The 23,282-nt window shown below is 45.3% G+C and overlaps 1 protein-coding gene across 1 annotated transcript in view; it reads right to left on the bottom strand.

Moving 5' to 3' along the window:
- The window catches only part of LOC311425471 (butyrophilin subfamily 3 member A3-like), a 151,409-nt gene that overhangs the window by 68,856 nt on the left and 59,271 nt on the right, over positions 1 to 23,282 (bottom strand). The gene's annotated exons all lie outside the window — the stretch shown is intronic.

Raw genomic sequence — 23,282 nt, 5'->3', positions numbered from 1 at the left:
GGCATATTTTAAAGAAACCCAGTCCCAGAGGACAAAACAATCCCATTGGATGCAATTTCAGAAACTTGATTGATCTAAAGAACAAGCGGTGGAAATGTACAATGTGTGCATGTGAGCAAAAACATAAGTCACAGGGCAACAGCTCACAAGTGTGGTATTATTGAAAGGGGGAAAAGGTAACTTGAAGAGGAACCTCCAGAGTCCTACTGTGCCTACTTCAAGGTGATCTGCATCCCTCCCCACACACTTTTGGCTGAGCTGACTAGCTCTCCTCTAGAATGCAAGCTAAACTGAACAGCACACATGTAGATCACCCCAGCCTCGGGTATTGAAATGTTTGTGCCTACGATTTATGCCAGCGCTGGTGTTTGAAGTGGGAATTCCACTGCAACACCTTCCCTGGAGTGCAGGCAGTCTGTTCTGGGACGTGATGTCCCACTAGCTTAACTGTCCGGATTTCTGGTGTCTGGGAGATGTTGGTGATGCCCTTCATCATCTGTCCCTGCTCTTCTCCAGCAGCTGCCACTCGAGGGCCTGGGTCTCACTGAGTACTGACTCAGACCTGCCAAGCCTGTAAGGAAGTCTCCAGTAACCAAGAGCCTCCCAAAAGATGCCAGACCCCCATGGTAAAGATGTGAACTGCACCCTACAGGTGAGGTAGTGGCTCTGCTTGCTCGAGCACGTAAACTTCTACACATTATCCCAGGAAGGACACGCTGTGCAACATGTTCTCTTCATGCCTGTGCCACTATGAACTCCAAGTGACTCAACCCCTGTGGAAAGACCCTGAGCCCTAGCAGTGGATCTTTAAGCCCCAGGCCCGGAGACATAAGTCCTCCTCCCTCAGGGCAATAAATGCCCAAAGTTACCATGCTGGGAAAGAACACCACAGAGGTAAGTTTCTTCCCATCTCAGTACTTCTGAGAGCAACAGCAATTCTCACAAAGAGCTGAGAAAAACACCTGAAAGTAACTTTATGGAAACACAGTTTCAAGCACACTGTCTTCTTCTGCAACCAGAGCACCCACCCTGAGCAAGTGAAATTTCTCTACCATTTGAACTGGACCTTGGAGGGAGAAATCCCTCGGGAGAATTGGAGCAGAGAATTGTTCCCCTCATTGATTTTGCAGACAAGACTTGCCACACCTTACTTTTTGTCATGGCTAAACAACTTACAATAACAAGTGTGTGTACTTCTGGTTGCCTTTCTTTTCACCCCAGAACAATACACTTGTCAAACCTGAATTTCAAAATGTCTTGAAATAGTATTGATTGAAATATGTTTATGTATATAATCACTATATGTAATATATATATATATACACACATAAATATTATATATTAAATATGTCGTGCTTTTGTATAATAAAAACTCTATTCATTTAAGCTACTTATGTATTTGTTTATTTTCCCATTGAAATAATAAAGGTAAACTTTTACACTCTACATTTTCAAGGATCTTTTCCTGGCAAGAGTGGAATAGAGTGATACATTCTTAAAGAATAACTATGGATACATACAAAAATGTGGTAACGTACCTTCAGAGAAACCTCATCTCATCTGTATCTCTCCTGGGCTGACTGGCTTTACGTGCAGTATGATGGCGCAGTTACGGGCAGCCTTCAGTGTCATTGGACTTTACACAGTTACAGGGAAGAGGGCTCTAAAAATATGTTGAGACCTTGGCACCTGACTGGCAGAAGAGTTTTTATCACACTTGTAAATCTTACCTTTGTATATGATTTAGTGTTGTTCTCTTTAAGGAATGCCTACGGGCAATCTGAGGAAGAAAGTTTGTGGGACATACATGACGTATGCATGGAGTTATCTTGAATATGCCTCTGGTTCAGATAACATAGGAATGCCTCCTACGCAGTGAAGGTTGGTCACTAAGAGAAAGACAGTTGTATTTTCAGGAATGGGTTACCCCACTGATTTCACAGTAGGAGAAAAAATACTTTTTTGAAAAGAAACCCCTTTATCATGCATTGTTAGGGATGCCTCTGTTGGCCAGAAAGGGCCATATCTGCCTTTTTCTATTGTTCCCTTTACAGAACATTGTCGGACATTCAGTGGTGAAAGGGACATTTTAGATTCAGAATAACTTGTGAATCAGGTCTAAGAAGCTTTGGCTTGCCTATGTAAGCTACTTTCCAGTAGCAACATGTCAGCATCTGTGTTCTACGTGTCTTCTGTAAATAACAGAAGATTGTCCTCTTTTGACACTGACAAGAGTTCTCACTTGTAAGGTTTTTCTAGATGTCGTTTCGAAATAACAGAATAATAGAATCTTTAAGGCTGGAAACGACTTCAGGATCATCTGGTCCAACCACCCCCCTATCACCAATATCACCAACTAAACCACATCCCGCAGCACCATGTCCAACCTTTCCTTAAACATCCTTCGGGATGGTGACTCCACCAGCTCCCTGGGCACCCTGTTCCAATGCCTAGCTATTTTTTCTGAGAATGTATTTCTCTTAATTTCCAGCGTGAAGCTCCACTGGTACAACTTGAGGCCATTCCCTCTTGTCCTATCACTAGGACTCCAAGAAGATTATCCTCCTTTGAAACTGACAAGAGTTCCCACTTGTAAGGTTTTATAACCCTATCTGAAACCTACTTTATTGCCATATCATGCCTCCTCTTGATAAGCTGGTTAAAGTACAAAAGTCGTTTTTAAGTCTTATCAGAATTTCTTGGATTATTTTTTTATGGACATTAAATGGGAATTTTATGAAATATTAACTTGTGTTATGGTTTAAGCCAGCAGAAAGCTAAGTACCACACAGTTGTTTGCTCATTCTTCCCCTGCAGTGAAACAGGGGAGAGAATCTGGGAAAAGAAATGTAAAACTCATGAGATGAGGTAAAGTTTAGTAGGAAACAAAAAGGAGGAAAACAATGAAAGAAAATACAGAAAAAAAAACCGCTCATCCAGTCCCTAAGCATCAGCAGCCAGCACTTGGAAAATTCCCCTAAGATTTTATTGTTCAGCATGATGTTATGGAAAATTCTTTTGTTAGTTTGGATCAGCTGTCTTGATTGTGTCCCCCTCCATTTGCTTGTGCACCCCCAGCCTCCTAATCAGCAGGGCAGTATGAAAAGGCAAGAATGCCTTGATTTAGTCTAAGCACTGCTTGGCAACAACTTAAACATCGGTGCTTTATCACCATTATTCTCATCCTAAATCCAAAACAGCACCATACCAGCTACTAGGAAGAAAATTAACTTTACCTAGTAATCTAGGCAGATTGGTTTTCAAGAGCTCTACTTAGTGTCTCATTACTTCTGCATTCCTGGCTGTCATCTGTACCCTATGGGAGCACTTCCTTCACTAGACCGCTCTGCATGAGGCAAATAGCAGAATAATAGTAAAGGGATTCTGATTACATGCTGCTTAACAGAACAGGATTTACAGGCAACTACTCTCTCCAGCTTTTCACAGGCTGATGGGAGAGAGGAACGTAGATGCCTGGTGAGGGAGAAGCACTTCTGTTTGTGTGCAGTTTTTATGAGGGTTAGAGTGCTAGTAGCAAAAGGAAATTTATCCAAGTGCACCTGAAGAACTGTTTTGTTTTAGGTGAGATTGGATTGCTTATTTGTTCATTTCTTCTAGCTTGTGTTTCTAGGTGATATTTTGTGTGATTCATCTAGTCTCTATTCATTTGCTGCTTGCCTACTAGAACTTGTTGCATTTCAAAACTATGACCAAGGTTTTCCCTAAGGAATGTCAAACTGCTGGCAATTGCCTTGATCTGAGTTTACAACACTGAAAGAGGACAATGAGGTTGTGTTTTGAGATGTTGGTGGATACTTATAAACTTATGATCCAGTAAATTCTTCATTTCCTCTTGACTGTATCTAATATGAACCACCATGTGTTCTTTGATATTCTTTCCTAAGAGTAAGTAACAAACCACAATTAACAATTGGTAACCTTGTGGTTATTGAAAGTTACTAGAAACATGTATTGAAAATAAGAGATAGAAAGATAATAATAGAGTAGGATTTCATGCATATCATTTTGAAAAGACTCCAAATGTGGTAGGTGGGGCTGAATTCCCTGTTTTTCCCAGTCATTTCCCAATAAAGACAGAAAATGCAATTACTAGTGGTCAGAATGATAGGAATTACTAATATGCTTAACATTTCAGCTAGTTACAGAGAATGTAACAAGCTCTCAATTTTCATCATAAGGGAGTAGAATACATGACTAGATTTCTCCAGAAATAATACTTTTGTGAAGCTTCCCTGAATTTAGCTAAGATGGCAAGTTCACAAATTCAGGTTTATTATTCAATAAACACTGGAATTGTGCTGAATTATAATTATACTTGAACTGAATAATTATAATACAACAGCTGAGGTGACATGACATTCAAATGGTGAGTTTCCTCCCTTAGTTGCACTCATCAGCCATCCTGATCAGGGCCTCTCTTTCATCAGTTTTAGTGTTCCCTATAGCTGAATATCTGTCCAAAACCAAGTCTGGATTTCTCCTGGTAAATTCAGAGTTGCTTTCCTCCTTTACAAAGATCTTTATAACAGGGAGTGATCTACCTGCTCTGTTCGCTTGAGAAGAAACAGAGGAAGTACTTCAGTGTGGTTTTCCTTTCCCATTATCCAGAGTAAGTAGTCTTCACATGAACTCAAAAAGTTAGTGCTTCCCTTCCCCATGACTTTACAAAAGCCCCTGAAAATAATATATGTATATATATACACATATACATATATATACATGCTATGTATATGTATATGTATATGTATATGTATATGTATATGTATATGTATATGTATATGTATATGTGTATATATTCTTTTTACCTTGATTGGCCAGAAGACTAGTAGACTAGTACTGACTAGTATAGGTGCCCTCCTAGATCTGTTTCTCCTTGTCTCATGGGTGAAGTGGAAATTGGTTTACATCTTGGCCATAGTGACCATGAAGTAGTTGAGTTTATAATCTTTGGTGATAGGAGGAAAACTGCCACCAAAACTTCAATCGATTTGGGGAGAGCAGACCTCAGGCTGCTCAGGGAACTGGTTAGTAATGTTCCATGTGAAACCAGTTTTGAAGGCATCAGGGTCCAACAGTGCTGGTCACTTCTGAAGAACCACTTCTTAAGAGCAGAGAAACAGGCAATTCCAAAATCTCAAAAGTCAGGCAGGCAGGGCGGAAACTCATCTTGGCAGGACGTGTATCTTCTAGAGTTTAGGCAGAAGAAGAAAGTGCATGGCCACTGGAAGTGTGGACAGGTGACATGGAAGGACTACAGAGATGCTGGTTGCTGTTCCAAGGAGAAAATTAATGCAGCCAAAGCTCAATTAGAGTTGAAGCTGGCTAGTACTCTGGGGGATAATAAAAGGCTTTTTAAATATATATATTAACAGCAAAAGGAGGACCAGAGAAAACATTTGTCCATTACCTATGAGAATGTTCACCTCACAAACAAGAACATAGACAAAACAGAGACATTTAATACCTTCTTCATGTCTGTCTTCAACATCGATGATGAGCCCTGGTACCCTAGCTGCCTTGAACTGGAGGACCATGACTGTGAAAATGATTAACTTCCAGCCAACACTAAGCTTCTCTGGGATTTTCTGCTCCAGATGAATGTGCATAAGTCTATGGGTCCCGATGGGATTCATCCTAGGGTATTCAAAGAGCTTGCTGATGTTGTTACAAAACCACTCTCAACTATTTTTCAATGGTCTTGTGAATCTGGAGAGGTCCCAGTTGACTAGCAGCTGGCAAACATTATTCAAATTTTCAAGAAGGACCAGAAAGAAGACCCTGGTAATTACAGGCTTGTCAGTCTCACTTCAGTGCCTATTAAAATTACAGAGAAGATTATTCTGAGAGTTACTGAAAAAAACTTGAAAGACAACATAATCATTGGCCATACACATAGCCAACACAGATTCATAAGGGAAGAGACCTGTTTAATGAATTTAATTTCCTTTTATGACACCGTTACCCATCTAGTTGACCAAGGGATGCCAGTTCATGTAATCTTTTTGGACTTCAGCAAAGCTTTAGATATTATCTCTCAAAGGATCCTTCTGGACAAAATGTCTGGGTGGGTGAACAATTGGCTGATGGGTTGGGCTCAAAGCATTATAGTAAATGGGGTAACATCAAACTGGTGGACAGCTACTAGTGGGGTTCTGCAGGTCTCCATTTTAGGGCCAGTTGTCTTAAATGTTTTCATAAATGATCGAGATATCTGCCCCCTTCAGTGTGGATATCCATTCTGCTGTGGTCATCCACAGGCTGAAGGGATGCCTGCTCCATCATGGTCCTCTCCACAAGCTGCAGTGTGGATACCTGCTCCACTGTAGTCCTCCCCATGGGCTGCCGTGGAAATCTCTGCTCTGGGATGTGGAACACCTCCTTCACCTTCTTCTTTGTGATGTTGCTGTCTGAAGAGCTGTTTCTCTCATTCTTTTTCTTTACTTCTACCTGTCATGCAGCATCTTGTCCTTTCTTAATTATGTTTTCCCAGATTTACCACCAGCTTGACTGATTGATTCATCTTTGTCCAGCAGTGAATTCATTTTGAAGACTGCTCTATCCAGCTGTCCTATGAGGAGCAGCTGAGGGAACTAAGAGTGTTTGGTCTGAAAAAGGGGAGGCTCAGGAAAGACCTTATTGCTCTCTACCACTACCTGAAAGCACTGGGCAGAGATTTGTTGCCATTGGCCCTTATCCACTAACTCAGTGCTTTCTGCCAGATGGAGAGAGGATAAGGAGTCCTCCAACTTGTGTGTCCCTTCTGCCTGCTGGGTCTATCTCAGAGAAGGTAGGGGGCAGCTCCAGTAGCCTGTCTCTCTTCTAGATTCTCTGAGCAGTAACATCTCATCTGCTTTGCATTGCCACCCATAGCAAGGGAATAGCTTACCTCTTAAAACAAGGAGGAGGAGGCAAAAGAGGTAAAGAATCCAGAACCAGTCACAGTTTTCTGAAAAAAAAAAATAATGAGGAAAAGCAATTTAAAAAAAAAAAAAAAAAAGAAAGAAACAAAACAGAAACAAACAAACAAACAAACAAAACCAAATTCCTTGCAATATAACACAGACATAGAGTGGCAGTGGGGTCATACACTCTGTCCCATTTGGACGTGGTTAGCAGAAGAACATTATAAAAAATATATTCATATGGAAGAGTGGTGAGGAACACTAGAAGTTTTAAAGAAAGTTTAGACACAACCTTGATTAGCACTGAGTTAGTGGATAAGGGCCAATGGCAACAAATCTCTGCCCAGTGCTTTCAGGTAGTGGTAGAGAGCAATAAGGTCTTTCCTGAGCCTCCCCTTTTTCAGACCAAACACTCTTAGTTCCCTCAGCTGCTCCTCATAGGACAGCTGGATAGAGCAGTCTTCAAAATGAATTCACTGCTGGACAAAGATGAATCAATCAGTCAAGCTGGTGGTAAATCTGGGAAAACATAATTAAGAAAGGACAAGATGCTGCATGACAGGTAGAAGTAAAGAAAAAGAATGAGAGAAACAGCTCTTCAGACAGCAACATCACAAAGAAGAAGGTGAAGGAGGTGTTCCACATCCCAGAGCAGAGATTTCCACGGCAGCCCATGGGGAGGACTACAGTGGAGCAGGTATCCACACTGCAGCTTGTGGAGAGGACCATGATGGAGCAGGCATCCCTTCAGCCTGTGGATGACCACAGCAGAATGGATATCCACACTGAAGGGGGCAGATATCTCGATCATTTATGAAAACATTTAAGACAACTGGCCCTAAAATGGAGACCTGCAGAACCCCACTAGTAGCTGTCCACCAGTTTGATGTTACCCCATTTACTATAATGCTTTGAGCCCAACCCATCAGCCAATTGTTCACCCACCCAGACATTTTGTCCAGAAGGATCCTTTGAGAGATAATATCTAAAGCTTTGCTGAAGTCCAAAAAGATTACATGAACTGGCATCCCTTGGTCAACTAGATGGGTAACGGTGTCATAAAAGGAAATTAAATTCATTAAACAGGTCTCTTCCCTTATGAATCTGTGTTGGCTATGTGTATGGCCAATGATTATGTTGTCTTTCAAGTTTTTTTCAGTAACTCTCAGAATAATCTTCTCTGTAATTTTAATAGGCACTGAAGTGAGACTGACAAGCCTGTAATTACCAGGGTCTTCTTTCTGGTCCTTCTTGAAAATTTGAATAATGTTTGCCAGCTGCTAGTCAACTGGGACCTCTCCAGATTCACAAGACCATTGAAAAATAGTTGAGAGTGGTTTTGTAACAACATCAGCAAGCTCTTTGAATACCCTAGGATGAATCCCATCGGGACCCATAGACTTATGCACATTCATCTGGAGCAGAAAATCCCAGAGAAGCTTAGTGTTGGCTGGAAGTTAATCATTTTCACAGTCATGGTCCTCCAGTTCAAGGCAGCTAGGGTACCAGGGCTCATCATCGATGTTGAAGACAGACATGAAGAAGGTATTAAATGTCTCTGTTTTGTCTATGTTCTTGTTTGTGAGGTGAACATTCTCATAGGTAATGGACAAATGTTTTCTCTGGTCCTCCTTTTGCTGTTAATATATATATTTAAAAAGCCTTTTATTATCCCCCAGAGTACTAGCCAGCTTCAACTCTAATTGAGCTTTGGCTGCATTAATTTTCTCCTTGGAACAGCAACCAGCATCTCTGTAGTCCTTCCATGTCACCTGTCCACACTTCCAGTGGCCATGCACTTTCTTCTTCTGCCTAAACTCTAGAAGATACACGTCCTGCCAAGATGAGTTTCCGCCCTGCCTGCCTGACTTTTGAGATTTTGGAATTGCCTGTTTCTCTGCTCTTAAGAAGTGGTTCTTCAGAAGTGACCAGCACTGTTGGACCCTGATGCCTTCAAAACTGGTTTCACATGGAACATTACTAACCAGTTCCCTGAGCAGCCTGAGGTCTGCTCTCCCCAAATCGATTGAAGTTTTGGTGGCAGTTTTCCTCCTATCACCAAAGATTATAAACTCAACTACTTCATGGTCACTATGGCCAAGATGTAAACCAATTTCCACTTCACCCATGAGACAAGGAGAAACAGATCTAGGAGGGCACCTATACTAGTCAGTACTAGTCTACTAGTCTTCTGGCCAATCAAGGTAAAAAGAATATATACACATATACATATACATATACATATACATATACATATACATATACATATACATATACATATACATAGCATGTATATATATGTATATGTGTATATATATACATATATTATTTTCAGGGGCTTTTGTAAAGTCATGGGGAAGGGAAGCACTAACTTTTTGAGTTCATGTGAAGACTACTTACTCTGGATAATGGGAAAGGAAAACCACACTGAAGTACTTCCTCTGTTTCTTCTCAAGCGAACAGAGCAGGTAGATCACTCCCTGTTATAAAGATCTTTGTAAAGGAGGAAAGCAACTCTGAATTTACCAGGAGAAATCCAGACTTGGTTTTGGACAGATATTCAGCTATAGGGAACACTAAAACTGATGAAAGAGAGGCCCTGATCAGGATGGCTGATGAGTGCAACTAAGGGAGGAAACTCACCATTTGAATGTCATGTCACCTCAGCTGTTGTATTATAATTATTCAGTTCAAGTATAATTATAATTCAGCACAATTCCAGTGTTTATTGAATAATAAACCTGAATTTGTGAACTTGCCATCTTAGCTAAATTCAGGGAAGCTTCACAAAAGTATTATTTCTGGAGAAATCTAGTCATGTATTCTACTCCCTTATGATGAAAATTGAGAGCTTGTTACATTCTCTGTAACTAGCTGAAATGTTAAGCATATTAGTAATTCCTATCATTCTGACCACTAGTAATTGCATTTTCTGTCTTTATTGGGAAATGACTGGGAAAAACAGGGAATTCAGCCCCACCTACCACATTTGGAGTCTTTTCAAAATGATATGCATGAAATCCTACTCTATTATTATCTTTCTATCTCTTATTTTCAATACATGTTTCTAGTAACTTTCAATAACCACAAGGTTACCAATTGTTAATTGTGGTTTGTTACTTACTCTTAGGAAAGAATATCAAAGAACACATGGTGGTTCATATTAGATACAGTCAAGAGGAAATGAAGAATTTACTGGATCATAAGTTTATAAGTATCCACCAACATCTCAAAACACAACCTCATTGTCCTCTTTCAGTGTTGTAAACTCAGATCAAGGCAATTGCCAGCAGTTTGACATTCCTTAGGGAAAACCTTGGTCATAGTTTTGAAATGCAACAAGTTCTAGTAGGCAAGCAGCAAATGAATAGAGACTAGATGAATCACACAAAATATCACCTAGAAACACAAGCTAGAAGAAATGAACAAATAAGCAATCCAATCTCACCTAAAACAAAACAGTTCTTCAGGTGCACTTGGATAAATTTCCTTTTGCTACTAGCACTCTAACCCTCATAAAAACTGCACACAAACAGAAGTGCTTCTCCCTCACCAGGCATCTACGTTCCTCTCTCCCATCAGCCTGTGAAAAGCTGGAGAGAGTAGTTGCCTGTAAATCCTGTTCTGTTAAGCAGCATGTAATCAGAATCCCTTTACTATTATTCTGCTATTTGCCTCATGCAGAGCGGTCTAGTGAAGGAAGTGCTCCCATAGGGTACAGATGACAGCCAGGAATGCAGAAGTAATGAGACACTAAGTAGAGCTCTTGAAAACCAATCTGCCTAGATTACTAGGTAAAGTTAATTTTCTTCCTAGTAGCTGGTATGGTGCTGTTTTGGATTTAGGATGAGAATAATGGTGATAAAGCACCGATGTTTAAGTTGTTGCCAAGCAGTGCTTAGACTAAATCAAGGCATTCTTGCCTTTTCATACTGCCCTGCTGATTAGGAGGCTGGGGGTGCACAAGCAAATGGAGGGGGACACAATCAAGACAGCTGATCCAAACTAACAAAAGAATTTTCCATAACATCATGCTGAACAATAAAATCTTAGGGGAATTTTCCAAGTGCTGGCTGCTGATGCTTAGGGACTGGATGAGCGGTTTTTTTTTCTGTATTTTCTTTCATTGTTTTCCTCCTTTTTGTTTCCTACTAAACTTTACCTCATCTCATGAGTTTTACATTTCTTTTCCCAGATTCTCTCCCCTGTTTCACTGCAGGGGAAGAATGAGCAAACAACTGTGTGGTACTTAGCTTTCTGCTGGCTTAAACCATAACACAAGTTAATATTTCATAAAATTCCCATTTAATGTCCATAAAAAAATAATCCAAGAAATTCTGATAAGACTTAAAAACGACTTTTGTACTTTAACCAGCTTATCAAGAGGAGGCATGATATGGCAATAAAGTAGGTTTCAGATAGGGTTATAAAACCTTACAAGTGGGAACTCTTGTCAGTTTCAAAGGAGGATAATCTTCTTGGAGTCCTAGTGATAGGACAAGAGGGAATGGCCTCAAGTTGTACCAGTGGAGCTTCACGCTGGAAATTAAGAGAAATACATTCTCAGAAAAAATAGCTAGGCATTGGAACAGGGTGCCCAGGGAGCTGGTGGAGTCACCATCCCGAAGGATGTTTAAGGAAAGGTTGGACATGGTGCTGCGGGATGTGGTTTAGTTGGTGATATTGGTGATAGGGGGGTGGTTGGACCAGATGATCCTGAAGTCGTTTCCAGCCTTAAAGATTCTATTATTCTGTTATTTCGAAACGACATCTAGAAAAACCTTACAAGTGAGAACTCTTGTCAGTGTCAAAAGAGGACAATCTTCTGTTATTTACAGAAGACACGTAGAACACAGATGCTGACATGTTGCTACTGGAAAGTAGCTTACATAGGCAAGCCAAAGCTTCTTAGACCTGATTCACAAGTTATTCTGAATCTAAAATGTCCCTTTCACCACTGAATGTCCGACAATGTTCTGTAAAGGGAACAATAGAAAAAGGCAGATATGGCCCTTTCTGGCCAACAGAGGCATCCCTAACAATGCATGATAAAGGGGTTTCTTTTCAAAAAAGTATTTTTTCTCCTACTGTGAAATCAGTGGGGTAACCCATTCCTGAAAATACAACTGTCTTTCTCTTAGTGACCAACCTTCACTGCGTAGGAGGCATTCCTATGTTATCTGAACCAGAGGCATATTCAAGATAACTCCATGCATACGTCATGTATGTCCCACAAACTTTCTTCCTCAGATTGCCCGTAGGCATTCCTTAAAGAGAACAACACTAAATCATATACAAAGGTAAGATTTACAAGTGTGATAAAAACTCTTCTGCCAGTCAGGTGCCAAGGTCTCAACATATTTTTAGAGCCCTCTTCCCTGTAACTGTGTAAAGTCCAATGACACTGAAGGCTGCCCGTAACTGCGCCATCATACTGCACGTAAAGCCAGTCAGCCCAGGAGAGATACAGATGAGATGAGGTTTCTCTGAAGGTACGTTACCACATTTTTGTATGTATCCATAGTTATTCTTTAAGAATGTATCACTCTATTCCACTCTTGCCAGGAAAAGATCCTTGAAAATGTAGAGTGTAAAAGTTTACCTTTATTATTTCAATGGGAAAATAAACAAATACATAAGTAGCTTAAATGAATAGAGTTTTTATTATACAAAAGCACGACATATTTAATATATAATATTTATGTGTGTATATATATATATATTACATATAGTGATTATATACATAAACATATTTCAATCAATACTATTTCAAGACATTTTGAAATTCAGGTTTGACAAGTGTATTGTTCTGGGGTGAAAAGAAAGGCAACCAGAAGTACACACACTTGTTATTGTAAGTTGTTTAGCCATGACAAAAAGTAAGGTGTGGCAAGTCTTGTCTGCAAAATCAATGAGGGGAACAATTCTCTGCTCCAATTCTCCCGAGGGATTTCTCCCTCCAAGGTCCAGTTCAAATGGTAGAGAAATTTCACTTGCTCAGGGTGGGTGCTCTGGTTGCAGAAGAAGACAGTGTGCTTGAAACTGTGTTTCCATAAAGTTACTTTCAGGTGTTTTTCTCAGCTCTTTGTGAGAATTGCTGTTGCTCTCAGAAGTACTGAGATGGGAAGAAACTTACCTCTGTGGTGTTCTTTCCCAGCATGGTAACTTTGGGCATTTATTGCCCTGAGGGAGGAGGACTTATGTCTCCGGGCCTGGGGCTTAAAGATCCACTGCTAGGGCTCAGGGTCTTTCCACAGGGGTTGAGTCACTTGGAGTTCATAGTGGCACAGGCATGAAGAGAACATGTTGCACAGCGTGTCCTTCCTGGGATAATGTGTAGAAGTTTACGTGCTCGAGCAAGCAGAGCCACTACCTCACCTGTAGGGTGCAGTTCACATCTTTACCATGGGGGTCTGGCATCTTTTGGGAGGCTCTTGGTTACTGGAGACTTCCTTACAGGCTTGGCAGGTCTGAGTCAGTACTCAGTGAGACCCAGGCCCTCGAGTGGCAGCTGCTGGAGAAGAGCAGGGACAGATGATGAAGGGCATCACCAACATCTCCCAGACACCAGAAATCCGGACAGTTAAGCTAGTGGGACATCACGTCCCAGAACAGACTGCCTGCACTCCAGGGAAGGTGTTGCAGTGGAATTCCCACTTCAAACACCAGCGCTGGCATAAATCGTAGGCACAAACATTTCAATACCCGAGGCTGGGGTGATCTACATGTGTGCTGTTCAGTTTAGCTTGCATTCTAGAGGAGAGCTAGTCAGCTCAGCCAAAAGTGTGTGGGGAGGGATGCAGATCACCTTGAAGTAGGCACAGTAGGACTCTGGAGGTTCCTCTTCAAGTTACCTTTTCCCCCTTTCAATAATACCACACTTGTGAGCTGTTGCCCTGTGACTTATGTTTTTGCTCACATGCACACATTGTACATTTCCACCGCTTGTTCTTTAGATCAATCAAGTTTCTGAAATTGCATCCAATGGGATTGTTTTGTCCTCTGGGACTGGGTTTCTTTAAAATATGCCCTTCCATCTGATGCTGTAACTGGGTGGAGTTCCATGCTGTCTTTTCTGCCTGGAAAACTGATGTTACAACACATAAGAGGTGTATTTAAGGAAATATCTCATAGAATCCACAGTTCCTGCCTCCCCTGCAGATTGCATGGTTACCACAAAGCACATATCAGGAAATCAGAGCTCTGACATGACACTGAGAAGGATCTTCTGAAATGGCTCCCTGCCAGCTCACTACATGCACACACATACATTCACTTTCAAAAACATAAGAACGGATCTTTTTTTCATTGTTAGCAGCACCACTTTTTCAATGCCTTTGGCATGTCCAAGGCAGTGACACTGCTGACACCTAACTGTCCTTCCTCTAATTCACTAGCTCTTGGACAAAATCCTTCTCCTTTTGATCATTTCACTTTCCAAAGAAAGCCAAAGAGATGACAAGCAGACAGCAACAGGAAAAGTGAACTGATGACAGAGAGAGAGAAATGAAGAACAGAGAACAGCAATCAGGTGTGCCATGAGTATTACTTTTACAAGCAGGACCGTTAGTATTTCTCCCTTCTACTTGGTCAGAATGCTCTTCAGACCACCTACTTAGCTTGCTGCTCTGAATCTCCAACGGGAGATACCTTTCAGCTTTGACTGTGTAGCAGAATATATTGGGTTTATTTGGGGAGGCTTTGTTGCAGCTGCGGGAGCCAGGGGCTGCAGGGGTAACCTCAGAGGAATGGGACCAGTGTCCGCCCTTTGTCAGTAAGAGCTTGATCCAGCCACATACAACTGATGGAAGCTGAAGGCAATGGAGAGGAGCCTTGATGAGCAGTTATGTAGAAGAGTTTATTTTATAAGCAGCGCATAAGAAAATCAGAAGAGATCAGCTTCCATCAGAACAGAGACTGGACATGTCTTTGAGCACAGGTTACAGCTGAGAATGTCTCTGACTCAGAGAGCTTGTTCTGGGAAGGGGAATCAGTCAAGTGGCTCACAGAATCATCTAGGTTGGAAGAGACCTACAAAATCATGGAGTCCAACCTCTGACGTAACACTAACAAGTCCTCCACTAAACAATGTCACTGAACTATAAAACGTCTTTTGAAGACATCCAGGGATAGTGACTCAACCACTTCCATGGGCAGCCTATTCCAACGACTTAACAAAGATTCAAGTAAAGAAGATTTTCATAATACCCAACCCAAAAAAGAGTGTGTTTTTGGGTAGCACCTAGATCACACTTGGACCATCCTTAAGCTCGGTATAATATTTCTGGGCAAAAGACAGTTAAGCATAGGAGAGAAAAATCTAGGAACAGGATCAGCATTCATTACCTGCCCATGGCTCATACTGTTGCTCCAGCTAAAACAAGTGACCATGAAGCAAACACAGAAACAAACAAAAAGAGACATAAGTGGCTTCTCCAGAGATTTCCACCTCTCTGGCCACACTTTGGGAGAGGTCTCGTCTCCCCTGCCTCCCCAGTGCAAATAGTTCTAGCTCTGTGAGCACACAGGGCTCGGGCATCCTCAGCCCCCTCCCGGCTCTCTTTGTGCACTTGCTTCTCCTTCTGGGCTGGCAGCTGGTGTGGAACACTGCCAGAGAGGAGGAACCTGCGGACGTCTGTCACGCTGAAGGCCCACCGCAGCACCGTGAAGCCATTGCTCTTGGGAAGAGCACAGTGAGTCTTACCCATCGGCTGTCCCACACACAGAAGTATGTGCTTTGGTAACACTCATAACACACGGACCATCCTTAAGATCAATACAATATTTATAGGGTAAAAACCTGTTGCAGAGAGGAGAGCAACAGCTAAGGAAGGGATGGGCATTCATTACCTGCCCATGGCTCATATCGTTGCTCCAGTTGAAACAAGGGAACATATGTCCATGTGGAGGCCGGTGCAGAGTGGTGTCCCTCTGGGGTCTGTCCGGTGACCGGTATCTGACCAGCGCTTTTCAATATCTTCATCAGTGACATAGATGATGGGATTGAGTGCACCCTCAGCAAGTTTGCAGATGACACCCAGCTGAGTGGTGCAGTTGATACAACAGAAGGAAGGGATGCCATCCAAAGGGGCCTGGATAAGCTTGAGAAGTGGGCCCGTGTGAACCGAATGAGGTTAAAGAAGTCCAAGTGCAGGGAGCTGCACCTGGGTGGGAGCACTCCCACGCACGAGTGCAGACTGGGAGAAGAAATCATTGAGAGCGGACGTGCGGAGAGGGATCCGGGCGTTCTGGTGGATGAGAAGCTCGACATGAGCCAGCAGTGTGCGCTTGCAGCCAAGAAAGCCAACTGCATGCTGGGCCGCAGCAAGAGAGACAGGTCAAGGGAGGTGATTGTCCCCGTCTACCCTGCCCTCGTGAGGCCCCACTTGGAGTACTGCGTGCAGGCCTGGGGCCCCCAGCACAAAATAGATGTGGGCCTGTTAGAACGGGTCCAGAGGAGGGCTACAAAGCTGACCGGAGGGCTGGAGCACGTCTCCTCTGAAGCAACAATGAGAGAGCTGGGGATGTTCAGCCTGGAGACGAGAAGGCTGCGGGGACACCTCATTGCGGCCTTTGCGTATTAAAGGTTTCTTCTAAAAAGGATGGAGAGGGACTCTTTACTCGGGTAAGGTAATAACAGGACAAGGGGGAACGGTTTCCAACTGAAAGAGGCGAGATTTAGATTAGATGTTAGAAGAGATTTTTCACTCAGAGGGTGGGGAGGCACTGGAACCCGTTGCCAGGGGAGGCTGCGCAAGCCCCATCCCTGGAGACGTTCAAGGACAGGCTGGATGCGGCCCAGACAAACCTGATTGCGTGGGTGGCATCCCTGCCTGTGGCAGGGGGCTTGGAACTAGATGATCTTTAAGGTCCCTTCCAACCAAGGCCATTCTATGATTGTATGATTCCATGCCCGTGGCTCCTAATGTTGCTCCAGCTGAAACAAGGGAACGTATGACAACAAAACACCCACAAGAGAGACCTAAGTGGGAATCACCTGGAAAAGATAAAATTTCAGAGCCTTTGGACAGCCTCCTTGCAGATAGGTGGTCTCAGCTTCCAGGATGCGCTGTCGGCCTCTCAGCAATTGTTGTTTCTTCACAGAAACAAAAGTGGCGGTAAAGACTAGGAGCACCCCTGAATGGCTGCAGGAGGACGTGGAGAGACCCTGCTCTGTGAAGACAGCGGAACAGATGGAGAAGGAACGAGGTGAGCAGAAGCATCCCCAAGGATCCCTTCAAGTCCCGGAAAGCAAAAGCTGGTCCACAGGGAAACCGTCCTGTGACCTTCTGGCCGGAGTATCCTCAGAGGAAGGAGCAGCATGAGCCCCCTGAAACCTTCCCAGCAAAGACCATGGGCTGCTGCACTTAGGCTCTGGGCCAGCTGAGAGAGCCTCGTGCCCCTGAGAGCACGAGTGGGGCTCCGCGGCAGGATACCTCGGTGCAAGCCCATGACATTGCTCTCAAGCCCACGTTTCACAGGACCCTATGTTTCATGGGCTGCCGACGTGAGGTGTTCTTCCCCAACAGCCGTGCAAATCGTTTCTTGTTCTGCCTTTGGGAAAGGTCTTTGCTAAATTTCCTCTTGTCTTCCTTTTCCTCTGAACATTATGCTAAGAACCTGAGACCAAGGCACAAGGTGTCCAAGAGCTAAAGAGAAGATTTCAGCCTCCAAGTAAGTATGCAGGATCCCACGCCTCTTGACTGGGGTCATCCTTGGGAACATCTCGGGTGGGATGGATCACTGTGGAGAGAAGTGAGTCCCTGTGGGGTGTACTCCTCTGAGCCAGTTGCCCACAGAAGCCCTTCCCGTGCACAGCAGAAGTCTTAGCCTTTGGGAAGGGCTGGATTTCACGCTAGGGACACACCTTGCTGATGCCAATCACATCCTACTCCAGCACAGTGTATTGCTGTGGTGGGGAGTGGAAAGCTTTCAAAGAACGGGCTCAGAGGAAGATGCCGGGAGGGGTAACAGGTCATTGTGAGATTTCCCTCCTTTGCTGTACGGTGAGGAGGAGGAGTGTCTCACCCCTTTGTGGGACTTCCCAGCGACAAGTAGGGTAAGACACCAGGATGGGTCTTCCTCTGCCCAGGGAGGCAATGGGCATTCTTTGCCCCAAACTCTCTTGCAGGTGCTGGCTGTGGAGCTCCTCAGCAAGCAGTGCCTGCTGGAAGGAAGATGCCTCCCCATGCAGGTAAGAGCCTGGCTTCACGTATGCTGTCTGGAGGCAAAGGGAGGCAGAGAGGCTGGGAGCACTGCGCTTGTCTGGGGACGAATTAGAAGGGCCACGGCTGCGTGCAACCCTCTGCCTGTTGGGGTCCCATCTTTCCTGAGAGCCCGCACTGCTGCACCACAGCTTATACGTCACAGCTGGGATGGTCTCCAGCAAGGCCAGCTTTCTGTGAAGTGGCATCTTCATAAGGGCTTCTCCAGAGATTTCCACCTCTCTGGCCACACTTTGGGAGAGGTCTCGTCTCCCCTGCCTCCCCAGTGCAAATAGTTCTAGCTCTGTGAGCACACAGGGCTCGGGCATCCTCAGCCCCCTCCCGGCTCTCTTTGTGCACTTGCTTCTCCTTCTGGGCTGGCAGCTGGTGTGGAACACTGCCAGAGAGGAGGAACCTGCGGACGTCTGTCATGCTGAAGGCCCACCGCAGCACCGTGAAGCCATTGCTCTTGGAAAGAGCACAGTGAGTCTTACCCATCGGCTGTCCCACACACAGAAGTATGTGCTTTGGTAACACTCATAACACACGGACCATCCTTAAGATCAATACAATATTTATAGGGTAAAAACCTGTTGCAGAGAGGAGAGCAACAGCTAAGGAAGGGATGGGCATTCATTACCTGCCCATGGCTCATATCGTTGCTCCAGTTGAAACAAGGGAACATATGTCCATGTGGAGGCCGGTGCAGAGTGGTGTCCCTCTGGGGTCTGTCCGGTGACCGGTATCTGACCAGCGCTTTTCAATATCTTCATCAGTGACATAGATGATGGGATTGAGTGCACCCTCAGCAAGTTTGCAGATGACACCCAGCTGAGTGGTGCAGTTGATACAACAGAAGGAAGGGATGCCATCCAAAGGGGCCTGGATAAGCTTGAGAAGTGGGCCCGTGTGAACCGAATGAGGTTAAAGAAGTCCAAGTGCAGGGAGCTGCACCTGGGTGGGAGCACTCCCACGCACGAGTGCAGACTGGGAGAAGAAATCATTGAGAGCGGACGTGCGGAGAGGGATCCGGGCATTCTGGTGGATGAGAAGCTCGACATGAGCCAGCAGTGTGCGCTTGCAGCCAAGAAAGCCAACTGCATGCTGGGCCGCAGCAAGAGAGACAGGTCAAGGGAGGTGATTGTCCCCGTCTACCCTGCCCTCGTGAGGCCCCACTTGGAGTACTGCGTGCAGGCCTGGGGCCCCCAGCACAAAATAGATGTGGGCCTGTTAGAACGGGTCCAGAGGAGGGCTACAAAGCTGACCGGAGGGCTGGAGCACGTCTCCTCTGAAGCAACAATGAGAGAGCTGGGGATGTTCAGCCTGGAGACGAGAAGGCTGCGGGGACACCTCATTGCGGCCTTTGCGTATTAAAGGTTTCTTCTAAAAAGGATGGAGAGGGACTCTTTACTCGGGTAAGGTAATAACAGGACAAGGGGGAACGGTTTCCAACTGAAAGAGGCGAGATTTAGATTAGATGTTAGAAGAGATTTTTCACTCAGAGGGTGGGGAGGCACTGGAACCCGTTGCCAGGGGAGGCTGCGCAAGCCCCATCCCTGGAGACGTTCAAGGACAGGCTGGATGCGGCCCAGACAAACCTGATTGCGTGGGTGGCATCCCTGCCTGTGGCAGGGGGCTTGGAACTAGATGATCTTTAAGGTCCCTTCCAACCAAGGCCATTCTATGATTGTATGATTCCATGCCCGTGGCTCCTAATGTTGCTCCAGCTGAAACAAGGGAACGTATGACAACAAAACACCCACAAGAGAGACCTAAGTGGGAATCACCTGGAAAAGATAAAATTTCAGAGCCTTTGGACAGCCTCCTTGCAGATAGGTGGTCTCAGCTTCCAGGATGCGCTGTCGGCCTCTCAGCAATTGTTGTTTCTTCACAGAAACAAAAGTGGCGGTAAAGACTAGGAGCACCCCTGAATGGCTGCAGGAGGACGTGGAGAGACCCTGCTCTGTGAAGACAGCGGAACAGATGGAGAAGGAACGAGGTGAGCAGAAGCATCCCCAAGGATCCCTTCAAGTCCCGGAAAGCAAAAGCTGGTCCACAGGGAAACCGTCCTGTGACCTTCTGGCCGGAGTATCCTCAGAGGAAGGAGCAGCATGAGCCCCCTGAAACCTTCCCAGCAAAGACCATGGGCTGCTGCACTTAGGCTCTGGGCCAGCTGAGAGAGCCTCGTGCCCCTGAGAGCACGAGTGGGGCTCCGCGGCAGGATACCTCGGTGCAAGCCCATGACATTGCTCTCAAGCCCACGTTTCACAGGACCCTATGTTTCATGGGCTGCCGACGTGAGGTGTTCTTCCCCAACAGCCGTGCAAATCGTTTCTTGTTCTGCCTTTGGGAAAGGTCTTTGCTAAATTTCCTCTTGTCTTCCTTTTCCTCTGAACATTATGCTAAGAACCTGAGACCAAGGCACAAGGTGTCCAAGAGCTAAAGAGAAGATTTCAGCCTCCAAGTAAGTATGCAGGATCCCACGCCTCTTGACTGGGGTCATCCTTGGGAACATCTCGGGTGGGATGGATCACTGTGGAGAGAAGTGAGTCCCTGTGGGGTGTACTCCTCTGAGCCAGTTGCCCACAGAAGCCCTTCCCGTGCACAGCAGAAGTCTTAGCCTTTGGGAAGGGCTGGATTTCACGCTAGGGACACACCTTGCTGATGCCAATCACATCCTACTCCAGCACAGTGTATTGCTGTGGTGGGGAGTGGAAAGCTTTCAAAGAACGGGCTCAGAGGAAGATGCCGGGAGGGGTAACAGGTCATTGTGAGATTTCCCTCCTTTGCTGTACGGTGAGGAGGAGGAGTGTCTCACCCCTTTGTGGGACTTCCCAGCGACAAGTAGGGTAAGACACCAGGATGGGTCTTCCTCTGCCCAGGGAGGCAATGGGCATTCTTTGCCCCAAACTCTCTTGCAGGTGCTGGCTGTGGAGCTCCTCAGCAAGCAGTGCCTGCTGGAAGGAAGATGCCTCCCCATGCAGGTAAGAGCCTGGCTTCACGTATGCTGTCTGGAGGCAAAGGGAGGCAGAGAGGCTGGGAGCACTGCGCTTGTCTGGGGACGAATTAGAAGGGCCACGGCTGCGTGCAACCCTCTGCCTGTTGGGGTCCCATCTTTCCTGAGAGCCCGCACTGCTGCACCACAGCTTATACGTCACAGCTGGGATGGTCTCCAGCAAGGCCAGCTTTCTGTGAAGTGGCATCTTCATAAGGGCTTCTCCAGAGATTTCCACCTCTCTGGCCACACTTTGGGAGAGGTCTCGTCTCCCCTGCCTCCCCAGTGCAAATAGTTCTAGCTCTGTGAGCACACAGGGCTCGGGCATCCTCAGCCCCCTCCCGGCTCTCTTTGTGCACTTGCTTCTCCTTCTGGGCTGGCAGCTGGTGTGGAACACTGCCAGAGAGGAGGAACCTGCGGACGTCTGTCATGCTGAAGGCCCACCGCAGCACCGTGAAACCATTGCTCTTGGAAAGAGCACAGTGAGCCTTCCCCATCGGCTGTCCCGAGCACGCAGCACTGCCCCTGTCCCACGCTGTGCATGCAGCTTTACCTGTGCACATGTCAGGAACGGTCATGCCCCTGGAGAGAAACCATGGCGGGGCTGAGTAACCCTCAGGGAATAACCAGCATGCCAAAACAAACACCACAGGCAAGGAAGAGCTCTCGCTCTTGAAGGCATAGCAGATGAGAGGCGAGGGCCAGACAGCTCTGGATACCAGCAGAAGCTACCAGACAATGAGCAAAATAGTTGCTAGCCTTACCAGAGATGCCTGCTGACCTTTGCCATGTTCCTGTCTGGAACCTTCACTGTCCTAAACACAGTCGCTGCCAGTCCTACATCAAGCAGACGTCTTTGACATCATTCATGTCCTACTCTAGCACAGTGTGCTGCTGGGACTGGTAGCGGAAGGCTTTCCCGTGATGAGCTCGTATGAAGATGCTGTGCAGTTGGATTTCAGTAAACCATACCGCCTCTCACACTATCGTTCTTGAAAAAAACAAGCAGAATACATTTAGATAAGAGCACAATAAGATGGGTGAAGAATTGGCTTTCAGGTCAGGCCCAAATGTTTCTTGTAATTGGGGTTACATCAGGCTAGTGACCTTTCTCTATGGGGTTCCCCAGAGCTCCATTTTAGGACCAGTCCTCTTCAGTGTTTTCATATATGATTTGGATGTAAGGCTTGAAGGTTTATTGAACAAGTTCGTGGATGATACCAAATTGTGTGGAGATGTTGACTCTTTCGAGGGTGGTGAGGCCTTGCAGAGAGATCTGCACAAATCGGAGAGCTGGGCAATCACCAACAAGATGAAGAGCAAGTGTTGGATTCTTCCGGGGGAAAGGGCAACCCTAGTTATATGTACAGACTGGGTGACAAGAAGCCAGAGAGCAGCCCCACAGAAAGGGATCAGTAGCTTTTGATGGACAGCAAGCTGAACATGAGCCAGCAGCATGCCTTGGCAGTGAGGAGGGCCAACCATATCCCAGTGTGCATCAACAACAGCATTGCTAGCCAGTCAAGGAAAGTGATAATACTGCTCTGCTCTGTCCTAGTGCTTCAAGTACTCTGTGAAGTTTTGGGTGCCACAGTAAAGAAGACATAAAGCTGTTAGAGAGTGCCTAAAGGAGGGCAACAAAATGGTGAAGAGTCTGGAGGGGAAGAAATATGAGGAACAGCTGAGACACTAGGATTGTTTAGCCTCAAGAAGAGGATACTGAGGAAAGACCTTATTGCAGTCTATGTCTTCCTCAAAGGGGAGAGCAGAGAGGCAGGTGCTGATCTCTTCTCTCTGGTGACTATGACAGGACCCAACTGAATGTCTTCAATAGGGAAGGTTCAGACTGTGTATCAGGAAAGGGTTATTCACTAAGAGGGTTTTTGTACACTGAAACAGGCTCTCCAGGGAAGTGGTCATAAGACTGAGCCTGCTGTATTTCAAAAAGCATTTGGTAAATGCTCTCAGACCATAGTCTGATTATTTGGGTGGTCATTTGGGGACCCAGGAGTTGGACTCAAGGATATTTGTGGGTAATTTTCAACTCAAGATATTCTTTGATTTTATTATTATACTAGGGCAATTCCTATCCTCTGTTCTGCCCTGAAGACTTTGACAAGCCTTCAGACAGGATCACGGAGCCTGAGTTCTTTCCCAGTC

The sequence above is a fragment of the Aythya ferina genome (assembly GCF_964211825.1).
Source record: "Aythya ferina genome assembly, chromosome: 31".
In the NCBI taxonomy this organism is placed as follows: Eukaryota; Metazoa; Chordata; class Aves; order Anseriformes; family Anatidae; genus Aythya; species Aythya ferina.
The sequence above is the reverse complement of the archived record's forward strand: the minus strand, read 5'-3'. Positions and strand labels throughout refer to the sequence as shown.